Raw genomic sequence first — 7023 nt, 5'->3', positions numbered from 1 at the left:
AACTCCGAAGCGTAGGTTGGCGACCACTGGCCACTATCTGATTCTCGGTATTGCTTCAAGTACTTGTGCCATGCTCCTCACATTCATCCATTCCATGCGGCCTCCCTTGGTCAACAGTTGTTCTTTTGCGACCCCGATGGCATTAGAGCACTCGAGGCCTTCGTGGCTCTTGTCTTTCTTTGAGCGATATCTGCATTTTTTGAAGTGTCGGTCGCCTTCCATTTTTTCTCTCTGATTAGTGTTATATAGAGTATGGTTCCCTAGTAGCACTTAACCTTAAAACAATAATCACCACCACATGTTCCTGAAAATGTACCACATGGAGTCTTTATGCGCCTTATTAAATTTAACGAGTTTCTTTTTTACACCGACGCAAAGCCAATAAGCCGAGGATTTGAAAACGTGATGAATCATTAAAACCCATGAAAACGATGTATATTCTATTTCATAAACAACAGGAAAGAAGATCAATGAGGACAGAGATGGGGATTTTTTCACGCTTGACGAAGCAGGAAGGAGTAGGAGGGAACTAAAGCAGTTTTTTCCTTGTGAGATATTTATTTTATTTCATCTTAATAAATGTGCCGTTGATAATGTAGAAACCACGATACTTGCTACGCCAGGAGGTTACTGCAGGCCAGCTGAGTCTATGTAGTAGTGCTGATCTGAAACAAGGAGAAAGACATCATTCTGGCGCATATACAGCACTGCAGAAAACATCTACATTACATGGTATTGTTTTGGCTTATGCCATGTTCAAGAGGCAACCACAACGGCTATTTCGGTGCTGAGGGATAGAACTATGCAATTATATATTTTTAAATATTTTTATTTTCTATTGCATTTAGCCGGCAAGACAGATCTTATGGGGACGATAGGGTTGGACAGGAGAGGGTTATATATAGATCAATCAATCAATCAATCAATCAATCAATCAATCAATCAATCAATCAATCAATCAATCAATCAATCAATCAATCAATCAATCAATCAATCAATCAATCAATCAATCAATCAATCAATCAATCAATCAATCAATCAATCAATCAATCAATCAATCAATCAATCAATCAATCAATCAATCAATCAAACACCTTGTGGGTGGGAGCGGTAAAAATAACACCCACCGTAGCCCCTGTCTGTCGTAAGGGGACCCCAACGGCTCTCAACTTGGGAGCGTAAGTTGGCAACTACGGGGCCTTCAGCTGAGTCCTAGCATTGCTTCAACTTATTTGTGCCAGGCTCTTCACATTCATCTATCCTATCCGACCTCCCTTGGTCAACTCTTGTTTTTTTCCGACCCCGACGCTATTAGGTTTCCGAAGGCTAGGGATATGTTCATTGTCACGCCCTTCGTGGTCCTGGCCTTTCTCTGGCCGATACCCTCATTTTTCTAAGTGTCGGATCCCTTTCATGTTTCTCTCTGATTAGTGTTTTATAGAGGATGGCTGCCTAGTTGTACCTTCTCGCAAAACAATAATCACCAGCACCACCCCAGCTTGTTCTCTTGAATTCCAAGATCGTCGTTTTATACTCTTACCTATTTTTTAAACTCCACCCGAGCTTATTTGTCTACTAATATCACACCACACCATTCCTCTACTGACAGCTCGAAACATACCGCTTAGTAGAGCAGCTCGTCTCCTTTCTCCCAAATCTTCCCAGCCCAAACTTTGCAACATTTCGTAACACAACTCTTTTGTCGGAAATTGCCCAGAACAAATCATGCTGCTTTCGTTGGGATTTTGTTTCTTCCAGTTCTCGCATAAAGTAGTCCTGTTGTCGGTCCCATACACTGGAAGTCGGAACTCACCGAGTCAAACACCAACTTATAAATATCTGTGGTCATTTTGTACACTTGCACTGACGGTGGATATTTTTGACTGTCTCGACCACTCTGCACTGCTAGTATTAATTTATATGACGTTTAGTTAGCGCTTCTATGATCTGTATCCAAATACTTGTTGGAACCCGAGTGAGTAGATCACTCCACACCTCCTCCATCCAATAGCATCATAAGATCCATAATTAATTTTAGTGATGACATTAGCTGCTGTTGGCTGCGTATTTGATACACATCTACTTACGTGTGGGTTAGCCACTGCTGCTGGAACTGTTGTTGCCTGGAAACAAAGAGTTACCATCGTGTTATAAAAATACAAGCAGAGTATATTATGAGGAATGCCAAGTAAGATGAAATGTAAAATCAAATTAAAGTTCGTGGGATAAAAATGTAATACTTTACATATGCGGATGATACAACCCTGACGTATGCCTAGGAGAGTGAAGAAGAGCTTAGGTATCTGCTACTGAATGTCAAGAAAATGGAAAATCATGGCAATTACACTTAACACTTCTTGGCAAATAGACGGAGCAACACTATTTTCGTCTACCTAGACTCCAAGATCACTGTTGACGGTGACTGCTGAAAGGAAATTAAAAGACGTTTGCTCCTTGGGAGAAACAACAGTGTTTTCAGAATAGAGACATCATTTTAAGAAGAAAGATCAGTATAGTAAAAGAAGCTGATAGCAATTAAGAAGACAACCACCGTGTGGCGGTCCTCTCTCCGGCCTTCCCTGACAGAGGCCATAGTATTGTGAATGCTGAGGATAGATCACGGACGATCTACGCACTTTTGTCTCCTAAAGAGGGAAGAACACCCACTCCTCCACCAGTGTGTTCTTGTGGTGTCGACTTCACTGTGGCCCACATCCTCACAGAGTGCGCAGATCTCTCTGCTCCCCCTGTAGGTGGGGGAGGTAGATTAACACCCATGGTATTCCCTGCCTGTCATACGAGGTGACTAAAGGGGGCCCCAGGGGCTCTCAACTTGGGAGCTCGGGTTGCGACCACGGGGCCATTATCTGAGTCCTGGCATTGCTTCCACTTACTTGTGCCAGGCTCCTCACTTTCATCTATTCTATCTGTCCTCCCTTGGTCAACTCTTGTTCTTTTCCGACCCCGAAGGTATTAGAGCATTCGAGGCCTAGGGATTCGCTCATTTTTACACCCTTCGTGGCCGTTGTTTTCCTTTGGCCGATACCTTCATTTTTCGAACTGTCGAATCCCTTCCATTTTCCCCCTCTGATTAGTGTTATATAGAAGATGGTTGCTTACTTGTACATCCTCTTAAAACAATAATCAAAACCACCATCTTGCAGAGTACTAAAGTAAAGTGTGTCTGAACAAACAATGATCAGCAAAAATAATCTGTAACTGTGAACTGTAAGCAAAAGAAAAGCTAAATATAAAATTAAAAAAAACGGTGTCGAAATTCTCTGTGGAAAAATTAAATGATCACAAGTATGTCTATGCTTCTTCCGTTTATGGTCATTCATTAATGGTTACTAGTTTCAGATGACAGGCAGCCGTAAAACATCCTGCTAGGATGCACTTCACACATTTTATTAAATGGCCTTATTGCATTACGCAAATTTTCGGATATTTTATTATACGAGGATTGGGGCAAAAGTCATGGCAACTATATTTTTCTTGTAGATATGTGAACGGATCACAAATGTATATGTGTCGTGTGGAAGTTCTGCAGGCATACTGTGTATGCAGAACAACAGATGGCTCTGTGATAGCTGGTAGTAGCGCAGCGAGGGCTGTGAAATCAGTCAGTTGGTGAGTGTCGTGCGAGATGGAAGTAACCCGTCTTGAGCAGCGCGCTTACATCAAAATAGCCGTTTCCAAAGGAGAAATGCGATGGAATGTCACAGTGAATTAGTGGAAGCCCTTGGGAATAATGCCTTACCATACCGTACAGTAGCACGGGTGGGAGGAATGTTTCGCAAGGACGTGTGTCAACCAGTGATGAGCAACGTTCGGGACGACCTGTCAGTGTGCGGACCGACGTGGCACGTGCCGTCATCGAGCAGATCCTAGATGAAGACAGACGATGAACGCTACTGGAGTTAGAGAGCGCAAGTGGCATCGAGAAACTCACCGTCCACAGGATATTGCGTAATGAGCTGCAACTGCGCAAAATCGCATCGCGGTGGGTACCGCATGCACTGACGGAAGTTCAAAGGTGGGTGCACTATGCAATATGCTCCGATCACCTTGCACGCTGGCAACAGGAAGGCGATCAATACTTGTCACGAATAATCGCCATCCATGAATTGTGGGCCAGGGCATACGAACCAGAACTGAAACGTCAGTCCGCGGAGTGGCGACATGCTGGATCACCAAGGAGGCAGAAGGTCCCTCAGAATCCTTCCCCATTCAAAGTGATGGTGATCGTCGCGTATGACGTCAGGGGTGTCATTGTTTGCCACTTTGTTCCACATGGCAGAACAGTGACCGCACAGTACTACAGGGACTTCCTGGTGCGACAGGTACGACGTGGCGTTCGGGAGAAACGTCGGGATCTTGTGGACAGTGCAATAATCCTGCACGACAATGCAAAACTATATAAAGCAGAGTGAGCAGGGCAGCTACTGCGACGTTGGAGATGGGAAGAATTGGAGCACCCACCGTACTCTCCAGACATTTCGTCCTGTGACTTTCATCTCATTCGAAAGATTAAGGAACCACTACGTGATAGGCGGTTTGCAACACGAGAGGACATTGCTAATGCTGTGCGCCAACAGCTGACCCGATTCACACATGGTGCTGCAAATGCTGAGGCAGATGGTATTCAGCGCCTCCCACATCGTTGGCAGCGTGTGGTGTCAGTAGCTGGGGACTACTTTGAGGGCCTTTAGGCCCAAGTTTGTCATGTCAACTTTATGTGTATTATGTTGTCATTTCTTTGCACCGGGAAGGCCATATTGCCCTGTATACTACCGTAATAAATTAGTGCGTCACGATATTTCAGTGCTATTCATTATCCACACATGTAGTTAACACCTTGTCCTTTCATCTGTATATGTCACATTTTCCAACCGGACTGGTATCTTCAAGAAAAACATAGTTACCATGACTTTTGTCCCAACCCTCGTATATTATATTTATGTTAAAAGAAATCCTCCAGGATTAAGGGTGAAGAATCACTCAGGCTTTCTGTTCTTACATAATCTCTCGTTTTTTATTGTTTTCATTCTGAACGTGTTTGTTCTTCATGAATGTTAATTTTGCATAGTTTCTGTAATCTTGATAGGTAGTTGATTTTTTCTTAACTTGCCGTTAATATATGTTCATGAGTTGTGTAATTTTTATTGTTATTTTAAAATACTGTTGAAATTAGAATGTTCGAGACAATAATAACTAAGTAATGAATTAATAACAACAGTGAAATAAAAGAAATACTGTGTAAGGAAATAAACATAACACTGGATAACATTTGGCAGACTGAAATCAGTACTAAGCCAGATGGAAATCGTAAACGAGATAGATACTTACTGGGTGGTGGTCCAGGAGGAGGGCCATTAGGATGTCCGGCTACGGGCGAGGCTACAGCATTGCCAACCTAAAATTACGACACAAAATATGAAATGAGCCGGCCTTGAGCATTATGAGCAGTTGGCTACAATGAAGCGAAGCATCTTTGCGACCTGGGAATCGGAGTGGCTAGCTATCCGAACTCCCAACAAGCTGAGAGCAATTAAGAAGACAACCGCCGTGTGGCGGTCCTTTTTCCGTCCTTCACATAGAGAGGTCATGGTATTGTGTAGGCTGAGGATAGGTCACGGACGATCTACGCACTCTTATCGACTAAAGAGGAAAGACCCCCAATGTGTTCTTCACAATGGCCAGCCCCTGTGGGTGGGGGTGGTAGAATAACACCCATGGAATCCCCTGCCTGTCGTGTGAGGTGACTAAAAGGGGCAGCAGGGGTTCTCACTTGGGAGCGTGGATTGGCGACCACGGGGCTTTAGTTGAGTCCTGACATTGCTTCCACATAGTTGTGCCCGACTCCTCAATTTAATCTATTCTATCGGACCTCCCTTGATCAGCTCTTGTTCTTTTAGGACTCCGACGCTATTAGGCTTGCGAGGGCTAGGGAATCTTTCATATCGAGGTCGATAGCTGCAGTCGCTTAACTGCGGCCAGTATCCAGTAATCGGAAAATAGTGGGTTCGAGCCCCACCGTCGGCAGCCCTGAAAATGTTTTTCCGTGGTTTCCCACTTCCACACCAGGCAAATGCCGGGGCTGTACCTTAATTAAGGCCACGGCCGCTTCCTTCCAATTCCTAGCCCTTTCCTATCCCATCGTCGCCATAAGACATATCTGTGTCGGTGCGACGTAAAGCAAACAAAAAAGAAATCTTTCATTTTCACGCCCTTCATGGCCCTTAACTTTCTTTGGCCGATACCTTCATTTTTCGACCTGTTGGACCCCTTCCAGTTTTTCTCTCTGATTGGTATTATGTAGAGGATGAATGCCTAATCGAACTTCCTCTTAAAACAATAATCACAACCACCACTCGCGTAACAGAGGGATAATAATAATAATAATAATAATAATAATAATAATAATAATAATAATAATAATAATAATAATAATAATAATAATAATAATAATAAAAGTAATAATACCTGACCATCGCCCTGAGACAGAAAATTAAAACTGCAAGTTTACAATGACAAACAGCTGTGGATAAAAATTTAGTAGGCCCTATCGAAAAAGTTCTTAGATATTGCATCCCCCGAACATAAAAAGTTGTGATCATCTCATAAAACTGGGTAAATATAAATTGTAGAATAATATATGCAGAGTAGTTTGCTAACTTACGGCAATGGCCAGCAGGAGCGCCAGGATGGTGAGGACAGTGTAGAGCTGCATGTTGAGTTGTGATGTCTGCTACAGACCTTGGACCATTTTATATAGCACTTCGTTGTGTAACGGTTGACATCATCAAACTGTCAGTCAGACAGAGTTGTCAGTCACTGTTGACAATGGAGGATCCTCTTCCTCCTCCAGCATGACATTCAATATTAATGGTCTCATTTATTAAGGTGAGTTAATTCTCAGTTCAAAATATTTTGGTATGCTTGTATTTTCATTCTGCAAAATAATTTGCAGAGTATCGATTTTAAATTCGTGTGGCTATTTCTAGCCGGGCGCAAACCTTG

The 7023-nt window shown here is 43.1% G+C and overlaps 1 long non-coding RNA gene across 1 annotated transcript; it reads right to left on the bottom strand.

Annotated features, from left to right (window-relative positions):
- Window positions 1-542: 542 nt before the first annotated feature.
- LOC137503201 (uncharacterized) lies at window positions 543-6735 on the bottom strand. The gene is made up of 4 exons (XR_011019095.1): window positions 6683-6735; window positions 5350-5416; window positions 2088-2123; window positions 543-665 (listed from the first exon to the last, which is right to left on the bottom strand). It is a non-coding gene; the product is annotated as an uncharacterized lncRNA (long non-coding RNA).
- Window positions 6736-7023: the final 288 nt, after the last annotated feature.

The sequence above is a fragment of the Anabrus simplex genome, chromosome X (genome assembly GCF_040414725.1).
Source record: "Anabrus simplex isolate iqAnaSimp1 chromosome X, ASM4041472v1, whole genome shotgun sequence".
Classification (NCBI taxonomy): Eukaryota; Metazoa; Arthropoda; class Insecta; order Orthoptera; family Tettigoniidae; genus Anabrus; species Anabrus simplex.
The sequence above is the reverse complement of the archived record's forward strand: the minus strand, read 5'-3'. Positions and strand labels throughout refer to the sequence as shown.